General features: G+C 41.7%; 1 protein-coding gene across 13 annotated transcripts in view; it reads left to right on the forward strand.

Moving 5' to 3' along the window:
* The window catches only part of LIMD2 (LIM domain containing 2), a 72,008-nt gene that overhangs the window by 38,028 nt on the left and 21,639 nt on the right, over nt 1-12,341 (forward strand). For 3 of the 13 annotated variants that reach the window (XM_077252767.1, XM_077252760.1, XM_077252766.1), the window contains exon 2: nt 2,321-2,481. The exons of 9 other annotated variants lie outside the window; for them this stretch is intronic. The gene's annotated coding sequence lies outside the window, so the exon portion shown is untranslated. Of the gene's footprint in view, nt 1-2,320; nt 2,482-8,136; nt 8,270-12,341 lie in introns of those variants that run through there. One more of the 13 variants, XM_077252768.1, reaches the window with a different exon arrangement.

Genomic DNA, 12,341 nt, shown 5'->3' on the forward strand with positions numbered 1-12,341 from the left:
TATCAGTCGCAGATTGTGAAAAACTGATGCGACGGATCCGTTTTTTCGACGGATCCGACTAGCATATCCAGATAATTGGATTAAAAAAAATTGGAGCATGCTCAGTTTAAAAAAACGGAATCCGGTGCCGTCATTTTCCGGATCTTGCACCTTCTGGCTCCCATACGCTTCCATTCTAGCAAAAAAAAGGAAGCGCCGAATCCGGCGCTTCCGGATTTTTCGCTGGAGACAAAAAAACATTACTGTGTACGTTTTTTCCAGAAGCCGGAATTGAAATTTTAGCCGGATCTGGAAAAAAACGGAAGAAACGGTAGACCATGCGGCGCAATCCGGCGCTAATACAAATCAATGAGAAAAAAACGGATCCAGCTTTTGATTTTGCCGGTTCCGTTTTTTTTAAAAAAAAAAGCCATATTGGGCTGGAGGGAAGAAACCTGATGTGGGAAAGTAGCCTAACAATAGTCTGTCAAACGTACAAGAATTCACTATGGGTATGTGCACACGTCAGGATTTCTAGCAGAAATTTTCCTGACAAAAACCGGACATTTCTGCCAGAAATCTGCATGCTTTTTTTTTTTGCGGTTTTCATGCGTTTTTGACGCGTTTTTTTGTGCGTTTTTTTTCCCAAATGCATAGAATTGCGGGAAAAACGCAGAAAATCCGCAAAATTAATGAACATGCTGCTTTTTTTACCGCGATGCGTTTTTTTCACGGAAAAAAAACGCACCATGTGCACAAAACATGCAGAATGGATTCTAAATGATAGAATGCATAATGTATGCGTTTTTAATGAGTTTTTATCGCGAAAAAACGCGAAAAAAACGCGAAAAAACCTGAACGTGTGCTTATAGCCTAACTGCACGGTACACAATATATCAACTGAAGTCCTTGAGTCATTTTTATGTTGATTTGCTAGAAATTCTTTTTTTTTTCCTTAGGCTGGTTTCACATGTCCGCCATTCACCATGCAAGTATGGACCAAGATGTTCGGCCTGTCAGTGTGTCTGGCTCAATATCCTCAATTAATGCCTATGAGGCTGTTGAGTTTGGGTCTTGAGACCCGCAAGATGTTCCGACATTGCGGTCTGTACTCGGACTGTGACTGTTGGTCTTGTGAAACCGGCCTAAGGCTGAGTTCAGACGGACGTGTTTCACGGCATATGGACCGCAATATCGCATTATGAGGGGTCTCTTAACCCGAACTTACAGCCTCATGCGTCTATGAGGTGGTAGTTCAGGTCAGAAGACCCCCACGCAGTCAGTCCAACCTTTGCCATCTATAGTTGAGCTGTGAAATAAGTCAGTCTGAACCTGGTTTTAGTTCTGGTTGTTTCTTGGAAAGTAGGGTGAAGTCACTCATAGTCACCATAACAACTCTCACATGGGACGTTACTCAGTTTTGTCAGTAATTATTTAGTGATGCATCCGTATTTTTAGTAGTCAAGGGTATCTAAGCCATGTTGGTGGTCACCCAGCATAGATTGGATCATTGCTTATTAATGACATGTTTTTGATACAGAGAAAATAATAGTAGGCCTCATGACTAAAAAGCAAGGCAGACATGAAATGGAGCCGTTGCCCATGGTAACAAACAAGATGGTAGCTTTCACTTCTTAAAGTAGATTGTAGTTGGTTGCAATGGCCCCATTTTACATCTGCATTGTTGTTAGATACAGGAACAGAATGTTTTCCTGTCACGATGTTGCTCTTGCTGTGTAATAAGGCAGCTGGGGCCTATCTGTTCAGAGTCCCATGGGAGTCATGTCTTACATAGCTTTTATTAAAGGGGCAATGCTCATAAATGTGCTGTATCACGCAGTGTAAAAAGTTTGTATCCTCGCTGACCTCATAGACCTGGCAAGTCTCACATTGCTTTGTGTAATCAGCAGAACTGTGGTTTATCATCCAGTAATTGATGTGAAGGATAATGTGCTGTGGAGAGACACAAAAGGGGGACAAGACAGGCAGCAGAGAGCAGAGGTAGTGGTTTGACTGAGGCGCCCATGCCTGAAGAGGTGCATATGCCCCTCTGTCACATAGGAAGACCCCAGTAGGTGCAATAGTGGGGGGCTGTTATAGATTTTGCATGGGGCCTTGATGGGAGCTTCAAGTTTCACTTCTGGTAATAGACATAGGGGCCAGAAATGAGAAGTCATGAACATCTGGATAAGAAAAAAAAATTCTGTCCAGAGGGAGTATAAAATACAGATGGATAAGTTGAACATCAGTCATCTGGCCAACAGTTTGCTTCCCATAAACATATATTCTGCTTAACTGAGCAGGAATCCCATCTATACAAGAGTATTCTTTGTATCTGTAGGAATACAAGAAGATACACTGGGTTTGAAGATGTTCTCGAGCTGTGCAAATCAGTGGCTTTCTCTAGGAATGCTTGATTTCTGAATTGGCCAGGTGTAAATAGGTTGACAGTTGCCAGAAGAAAAGCCAAATCCTCGTTCTTCAAGTGAAATCATTTTTAGGGTATGTACACACTGATATTTTTTTACCATGCTTTCTGCAGCGGAAAATGAGCAGAAACTCCACATCTTTTAGGAGGATTTGAAGAGTTTCCACTCATTTTCTGCTCCAAAAACTTTTTGAAAAACTGTGAACATACACTGTGAAAAAAAAAAAAAAAAAAATCCTTTCAGTTGCTTTAAAAAAAAAATAAAATAAAATTATCACTGTCTGAACTTGTGCTGCCGAGTACAGTGTCAGCCTATGTGCCTATTACTGATAGTTTTGTGAAAGCGCGATCTGTCTGTTAAGCGACTTCTGATCAGGAAACGTGTAACTGATTGATGGTCATTAGCTGCTTCTATCAGCCAGTGTCAACAAGCCCTAAGCATGGACCATTAACATCAGCAAAGTCTGACTCTCTAGTGGGTGTAGCGCCCCCTTATATTGTACATCGGGCACCACTGTTCTCATAAAAGCACCATATACTTTAGACTAAAGTCAACCAAACTTGCTTGTATGTTTAGCTACATTAGGTAAAGATCGTTTGGCCATCCATTTCCCCCGACTGGGCCAGAAATGTCAGGTAGTTGCTTACCCCCACTATAAAAATACCATATCTGTTGGGCTAAGCTGGACAGACCTTGGTTATGTTGGAGCCAAGGGAAAATGTTATCTCATGTCTATGACCACCTAATCAACTTTCAATTTCTTTTCTGTCCTGTTCTTTTAAAACCAACTAGATAAGTGGTGCCTGAGTTTGCATTTGATCATCTGCTCATCTCCATGACCCTCATGCACCATAGATAAAGTTTGCCAACAATCTAAAGGTGCCGTCAGGCCATGTGCACACGTTCAGGATTTTTCGCGTTTTTTTCGCTATAAAAATGTGATAAAAACGCGTAAAAAACGCTAACATATGCCTCCTATTATTTACAGGGTATTCCGCATTTTTTGTGCAAATGTTGCATTTTTTTCCGCGAAAAAATCGCATCGCGGAAAAAAGCAACATGTTCATTAAAATTGCGGAATTGCGGGGATTCCGCACACCTAGGAGTGTATTGATCTGCTTACTTCCCGCACGGGGCTGTGCACACCATGCGGGAAGTAAGCAGATTATGTGCGGTTGGTACCCAGGGTGGAGGAGAGGAGACTCTCCTCCACGGTCTGGACACCATATAATTGGTAAAAAAAAAAGAATTAAAATAAAAAATAGTAATATACTCACCCTCTGATGGCCCCCGGAGTGTTCCCACCTCTCCGGTGCACGCTGCCGCTTCTGTTCCTTTAGATGGTCTGTGTGAAGGACCTGCGATGACGTCGCGGTCTTGTGATTGGTCGCGTGACTGCTCATGTGACTCACGCGACCAATCACAAGCCGCGACGTCATCGAAGGTCCTTCACACACAAACCATCTATAGAAACGGACGCCGCTGAGGAGATCGGCTGTCTGCAGGTGAGTATAACCATTTTTTTAATTATTTTTAAACATTCTATCTTTTACTATTGATGCTGCATAGGCAGCATCTATAGTAAAAAGTTGGTCACACTTGTCAAACACTATGTTTGACAAGTGTGACCAACCTGTCAATCAGTTTTCCAGGCGATGCTACAGATCGCTTGGAAAACTTTAGCATTCTGCAAGCTAATTACGCTTGCAGAATGCTAAAAAAACCGCAAAAAAAATAAGGATTTCTTCAGGAAATTTCTGCAAGAAATCCGGACGTGTGCACATACCCTCACACTCAGCGACGCTGCAGCGATATAGACAACGAGCCGATCGCTGCAGCGTCGCTGTTTAGGTCGCTGTAGAGACGTCAAACACCGCAGCTCCAGAACGATGCAGGAGCGATCCTGTGACGTAACGGTGACTCACTTATCGTTCTCACAGGTCGTTAGCTCCATGTAAAACATTGCTGACATCGTTGCTTTTGCTGTCAAACATGACGATACACGCCGACCTGACGACCAAATAAGTTCTGGACTTCTAGCTCCGACCAGCGATATCACAGCGGGATCCAGATCACTGCTGCGTGTCAAACTCAACGAGATCGCTATCCAGGACGCTGCAACGTCACGGATCGTTGTCGTTCTCGTTGTAAAGTTGCTGAGTGTGAAGGTACCTTAATGTGTATGGAGGCTTTCTTTATTTTCCCTTAGGTAAGAACTTTCAGATGTAATACAGACCATTTGTATTGCTTGTGTGAACCATCCTTAAAGGGGTTGTCACACGAACAAATTGCATTTTAATGAATAGATATTATAATAATAATAATAATAGGTTCCTTAATTGGATGTGTTAAAAAAGTTTCTGTTGAGATATTCTTTTACATGTGTCCCTGCTATGTACTGTTATTTACTGTGTCCGACCACGTAGAGCTGCTCTAGTTCATGGTCGGCACATACCACACATCCTGCCTAGAGGAGGGTGTAATGCATAATTAACTTATGATAAGTTGAGTATATAGATGAAACATCAGGGGCTCACATCTGTTTGTTTGTGTGAGTTAACACACTTCCTTGTTTGTTTTATCACAGGAGTGAATGTTTCTGCTGTGTTACCAAAACTGTCAATTCAGCATAAATAAAGTCAGTGACATAAAAGCTCAGCAGCCACAGGAGGTACTAAGTCACTAACTTGATTTATGATTAGCTTAGATGGCTATAGACATGGCAGAAACACTCGCTCCTGTGAAAAAACAGGCAGAGATATATATTACCTCAGAAAGCAGCATCTGTGAGCTCCTCCTTTTTCATTTGTATACTCACTTATCATAAGTCAGTAATGCTTCCCCATGGCCAGGAGCTGTTTTATGGTGCCAACCATAAACTGGAGAAGCTCAGCATGGTCAGTCACGGCCATTACACATTACATAGCACGGAAACATTTATAAGATTATTTTAGCACAACAACAATTGTTTAACACATTCAGTTGTGGAACGTATTATTATTTAATGATCTATTGATTAAAATGTACTTTGTTAATTGATTAAATCTATAATTAGAGGTAAAACAGTCTACGACCCTCCAGAAACCGCACTGCTCCTGTCTCTAGGCCGTGCCTGGTATTCTAGTTCATCCCCATTCAAGTAAATGCAATTCCAGATTTCCCAAGTGTAGATCTTGATCAAATGGATGAAAAAATACAGACACAAATTATTTTCAATCATCTGTACAGGGCAAAAGAATTCTTCAAGGAGCCTTACAGATACGTTTTCTTTGTAACAAAGCCAAAGAGACAGGAAATCTAGGAACACATTTTCACGAGGTCAGCTGGTCAGGAGAGGCAGATTAACAAGCAAAAAACGAGACATACGGCCAGAAAGACAAAAGGGAATGCTGCCATCCAGAAGGAAAGATCATCTAGATTTCAGATGTAGCAAATGAGATGTTCCAGTAAAATTAGTGCACGGTTTCAGGAATACATTACTTTAATGAGAATGCACTGGGGAATAGGGCTGGCATGTGTCCTGTTTTTTATATGAGGTTTTGGGAGGTCTCGTCCAACCTCTAATGTGATGTTCTGGAGATCTGAAGCCTAAGCAGATCCCCGGTGATAGAAAGAGATACTCATACATAATTCATAAGAAGAACAACACTATAGACATTTGATGTGGATCATGAGCCTTAATGTCCTGCTTGTGGTAGAGGTGGTATACAGTCTACACCACCATCAATTGTTATTAAAGGTGAGCTCCACTACGGTCTGCTTAGACTTATATCATCATTAGTAATCTATATTCTAATTATGTATCTTCATCTTTAGGCCTCTTTGCCTTTTTGTAGAATTTTTTTTTTTTTTTTCCCGCATAAACTATAGAATCAACCGGCAAACACGCTTTTTTCTTTGTGTGCCGGGTGATTGACGGCATGTGATAATCCGGAATCAGCGTTCCTACAAATTCTCGTTCTCCGACTACTACTCTAACTGCACCATAACTGTTTTTTTTCTTTTTGCTCTATAAGATACTGCCTCTGTATGCTGTACAGACTTGTTTTGTATCTGTATCCAATCAAGGGGAAAGTATAGGTACCAGAAATATTGCACAGAAATATATTCTTGCCATATACCATACCCTCCAACAGGCCCATCACATAGACCCCAGAGGAGATATGGTTTTTAGAAATTATTATTTTGGGGGGCAGATTTGGTTGCAAGCAGCAAAATTTGCAATGCTATTTTCATATAATATTGGTACATCTGTTACTTCAATATTTTACAAATTGACAAGCTTTTAATAAAGCTCCCCCTATTATACCAAGTAATACGTTGGTAAGTAATCTTAAAAGGTTTGGTGTGTAGACCCATTGGAGGCTGGGCTTCTGGAAGGTCAGCATTTTGTAATCCCTTTTTGATGAGCAGAGACATCAGATCAGAAAACAAACAAGCCGATCTTTCCGAATATGTGGCGGTTCACTACGGGAGGGAGAGGGGAGCTGCGGCACCCGTTCTTGTATATTTTTTTACTGGTTTTAATACAGGACATCCAAAAAGGAGCTTTTATGAAGGAACCACAAAGCTTTCAATTAAAGAAGCCAAATGAGGCTGAAGTTTACAATTTATAGGACAATGAGAATGATCTTCCAAAGCTTCATTTCCATTCCTTTTATTTAAAGGGTAAAAAATCCAATATTTCTAGGTGATCAGGCCGCACCCAATAAATAATGCTGGGAGTTGCTCAGAAAAGACAAACTTTTTATCTTGCATGATCATTGGTGATTTCTGTTTCTGGGACTACAGGGTGACCAGCAATATGGCTACAAATGTGGTTGTTATCCCTCCTGTCCAGACTGCGGAATGGATGATATGAAATTAGTAAATGTATTGGAATTACCGTATTTAAAGGGAATTGATCAGCCCAAACTGACGGTATAAATTAAGTATATAGCCTTGTAGGAGATATAACCCCTATAAAGATGTAATCTTTTATGTTCTAATTGCTGCCTTCGTTCTGCAGAAAGTGAAAATTATTCAAATATGCTAATCAGCGTCCTTTCTTCTTTTGCATGTCCCGCCTTCCTTACTGATGATTGACAGCACTGGCTTGCCTGAGCTTTCTCTGCACACAGTGCTCTCTCCAGGCAAATCAGCGCTGTCAACCCTAAAACAAATCTGTAATCTCATTAAAAAAAAGACAAACTGCATATACCGTAGTTATCTAGAACCTTGTGAGGCTAATGTGCTTACTTTGAAGATTTTACAGCCGTTTTGACATGCATGTTAACATTAAAACACGCATATTTGATCATCTTACTATTAGAAAAGGAAGCTTTTTTTTACAGCTAGTTTAGTATGGATGTTCACAGTAAGTATACCAGCCTCATAAAGTCCAAGAAATCTATTTAAATAGTTATTGCCACTGTCCACTAGTTGGATGATAAATTACTGATTGCTGGGGGCTTGATAACTGGTACCCCCATAGATTTTGAGATTTGCCATACATCTTTATGGATCTGTTTCTGGACATGTGGACATTCATTTTCTATGGTACTGCCAGAGATGGCCAAGTACAGCTTTTTTCCGATAGTTCAATAGAAAATGGATGAAGCTGAGTTGCACATTCCAAGCAACCACTCCATTCAGATGGGGCATTTCAGAGCCTTGTTGTCAGAAACAGTGGGGGTCCCAGCCATCCCATCAATCAACAAGTTAGTTATATCACCTATTCATAGGATACCATCTTCATGATCAATCCGTACGAAGGCAGAGACAGTGATGCCATCGCTGATTGGGCACTACGTGTCAGAACACCGCACAAGAGCTCCGGGGCCATGAGTCCTGACACCACTGGAATGGCGCCAGCACAGGAGGTGAGTATAGGTTTTTAATTTTATCAGGGCCAAACATTTAGTCCAAGAAGGAGTTGTCCTAGTAGTGGTAATTTATTTTTATTAACTAACAAAATGGAAAGTGAATGCACAAAAGAGGATTCTAAATCAAATTAATATTTGATATGACCACTCAGAACCGCAACAAAGCATGGATTCTACCTTGTTCTTTAAGTTGAAGATAGTTCTTAATGACATTGGCTGTATGTTTGGGTTTTTTGTCCTGCTGCAGAATTTAGTTGGAGCCAATCAGACGCCTTTCTCTGTATTGCTTGATGGATAAGTATCTGTCTGTATTTCTCAGCATTGAGGTCAGCAATAACCCTGAAAAATCTCCCAACACTATTTTCTGGAATGCAGACCCAATCTTGTGAAGAACCTTCACTATGCTTCACTGTTGCCTGCAGACCCTCATTAGTCTACCATTCTCCAGCTCTAAGATGAACCAAAACTGCCTTATGTTATTGCCAAATATTTCTCATTTTGACTCATCAGATCAAAGCACCTACTGCCATTTTTTTGCACCCAAGTTCCCATGTTGGCTTCAGTTCTTCCATAAAGGCCATTTTTGACCAGAGTTCTCGGAACAGTAGAAGGAAGTAAACTTGATGTGTCATTTATATGTTGCACTAAGTTTCCTTGGCCAACCACTCCAACTACAGTGCTCAAAGTTGCCCTTTTTTGGTCTCCTCAATGCTGAAAAATTAAGGCAGATATTTATCCATCATGCATTACCATCAGGAAGGCATCTGATTGGGTTTAAATTTATTCAGCAAGACGACAACCTGGAAGTGATGATATGGCCCCTCAGAGCCCTGATCCCAATTGTTTGAGATTACATGGAGAGTTAGTAGGATCTGTGATTACTTCTCTATGATATATTTACACTGTACTGGTGAAAAGATGTACCACACCTGTTCCTACAATGGTTTTCCTTTTTCTTATCGGAATGTGCCCTTTGAAGATTCTGACTGAAAGCAGCCTCTTGTTAAGTCGTCTTCATCAGGTAGTCACCTGGAATGACTTCCAATGAACAGGAATGCCTCCTCAAATAGCTCTTTTAACCATCAAGTGTGTTTTGCTGAGGCAGTGTTGGTGCACAGCCCCATACAGTGCTGATCCCTATCCCACAACTGTTCTAAAGGCCCCGTCTCACATAGCGAGATCGCTGCTGAGTCACAAGTTTTGTGACGCAACAGCGACCTCAGTAGCGATCTCGCTATGTGTGACACGTACCAGCGATCAGGCCCCTGCTGCGAGATCGCTGGTCGTGTCGGAATGGCCTGGACCTTTTTTTGGTCGTTGAGGCCCCGCTGACATCGCTGAATCGGTGTGTGTGACACCGATCCAGCGATGTCTTCACTGGTAACCAGGGTAAACATCGGGTTACTAAGCGCAGGGCCGCGCTTAGTAACCCGATGTTTACCCTGGTTACCAGCGTAAATGTAAAAAAAAACAAACAGTACATACTCACCATCTGATGTCCGTCAGGTCCCTTGCCGTCCGCTTCCTGCTCTGACTGAGATCCGGCCGTACAGTGAGAGCACAGCACAGCAGTGACGTCACCGCTGCGCTCTGCTCTCACTGTACGGCGGCTCAGTCAGAGCAGGAAGCGGACGGCAAGGGACCTGACGGACATCAGATGGCGAGTATGTACTGTTTGTTTTTTTTGGTAACCAGGGTAAACATCGGGTTACTAAGCGCGGCCCTGCGCTTAGTAACCCGATGTTTACCCTGGTTACCCGGGTGCTGCAGGGGGACTTCGGCATCGTTGAAGACAGTTTCAACGATGCCGAAGTCGTTCCCCTGATCGTTGGTCGCTGGAGAGAGCTGTCTGTGTGACAGCTCCCCAGCGACCACACAGCGACTTACCAACGATCACGGCCAGGTCGTATCGCTGGTCGTGATCGTTGGTAAATCGCTATGTGAGACGGGGCCTTAAGTCCGAATATGGCAAGTGCCATTCAGCTAAGTCAAAAGAATTGACAGTCCATCATTACTTTAAGACATGAAGGTCAGTCATGCTGGAATATTGCTAAAACCTTGAAGGTATCCTCAAGTGCAGTCATGAAAACCATCAATCCCTATCACGTAACTGACTCTCCTGAGTATCGCTCCAGGAAAGGAAGACCAAGAATTACCTCTGCTGCAAAGGATATGTTCATCAGAGTTACCAGCCTGTGAAAGTGCAAAATGACAGTACCTCAGATAACAGAACTTATAAATGATGCACAGAGATCAAGTAGAAGACAGATCTCAACATCCTCTGTTTATAGGAGACTGTGAGAAGCAGGCCTTTATGGTACAATTGCTGCAAAAAAAAACAAAAACTCTACAGATGACGGAAAACAAGAGGGGACTTATTTGGACCAAGCAGTACAAAGAATGGACATTAGATACTTGGAAATGTGTCTGATATGTTAAAACTTTATATTTTTTTTGTCAATCGCCATGTTTTTGTGAGATACCGAAAAGTTGAGCAGATGGTTTCTACATGTGTGAAGCCCAACATGAGGTATGGAGAGACAAGTGTGATGTTGTGGGGGAGCTTTGCTGAGGACTATGTTCGTTATGTCAAGTCACACTTACCCAGCATGGTTACCACAGCATTCTGCAATGACATGCCATCTCACCTAGTTTGCACTTATTCTATTCCCATGGCTTTCTTTGTGGATGAAACCCATGTATGCTATTATTCAACAGTGTATGCCATATTGTGTTAAGGGAAACTTTCACCCTGTTTGGCTTTCTACTTCTTTAGCCACTTCTTGCATGTCGGTTTTCTTTCACCCTTTTCATCAGAAGACATTTTTGTTTAGTTGTTAACTTCCGTGGTCGACCTGGATGTCTCTGTGAGATGGTTACCGTTCCATCTTTGTTAGATTTTTGTATCACTTTTGCTACAGTGTGCTGACAGAGAAGTAAAACTTTTTGGTGAAGTTCTTGTAGTCTTCAACTTTATTGTGTAATGAAATTATTTTCTTTTGAAAAGCTATTGATCACAGCCTGAAATGGGAAAGGGTTTTCTTTGTTAGATAACGTCCTTTTATTGGCCACTGTCTACTGGACACCTGTGGTTGAATTCTTGTTAATTAGAGTTTTGTAGTCTAAACTTTAGCTTTTCTCCCTAGACTTTCATTGGCGCGTACTCAATTTTGCAACATGGTCTTGAATGATGGTTGTGCAAACTGACAAATCTTGGTTCCAAAAATGTTGACTCTAAAAGGAAACTAGAGGTTTTCTAACAAATCTCATTTATGCTGAGCACTGTATGTATGTGTGTGTGTATGTGTATATATATATATATATATATATATATATATATATATATATATATATATATATATATATATATATATATATATACATATATGCATACATACATACATACATACATACATACATACACACATACACACATACATACATACATACATACACACATACACACATGCACACACGCGTACTGCTCGAAAAAATAGAGGGAACGCTAAAATCCCACATCCTAGATATCACTGAATGAAATATTCCAGTTGTAAATCTTGATTCATTACGTAGTGGAATGTGTTGAGAACAATGAAACCTAAAAATGATCAATGTAAATCACAACTAATATCCCATGGAGGTCTGGAGTTGGAATGATGCTCACAATCAAAGTGGAAAATTAAGTTACAGGCTGATACAACTTCAGTGCAAATGCCTCAAGACAAGGAAATAATGCTCAGTAGTGTATGTGGCCTCCACATGCCTGTATGACCTCCCTACAACGCCTGGGCATGCTCCTGATGAGGCGGCGGATGGTCTCCTGAGGGATCTCCTCCCAGACCTGGACTAAAGCATCCGCCAACTCCTGGACAGTCTGTGGTGCAACGTGACGTTGGTGGATGGTGCGAGACATGATGTCCCAGATGTGTTCAATCGGATTCAGGTCTGGGGAACGGGCAGGCCAGTCCATAGCTTCAATGCCTTCATCTTGCAGGAACTGCTGACACACTCCAGCCACATGAGGTCTGGCATTTTCCTGCATTAGGAGGAACCCAGGGCCAACCGCACC

Source organism: Ranitomeya variabilis, chromosome 4 (genome assembly GCF_051348905.1).
Source record: "Ranitomeya variabilis isolate aRanVar5 chromosome 4, aRanVar5.hap1, whole genome shotgun sequence".
NCBI lineage: Eukaryota > Metazoa > Chordata > Amphibia > Anura > Dendrobatidae > Ranitomeya > Ranitomeya variabilis.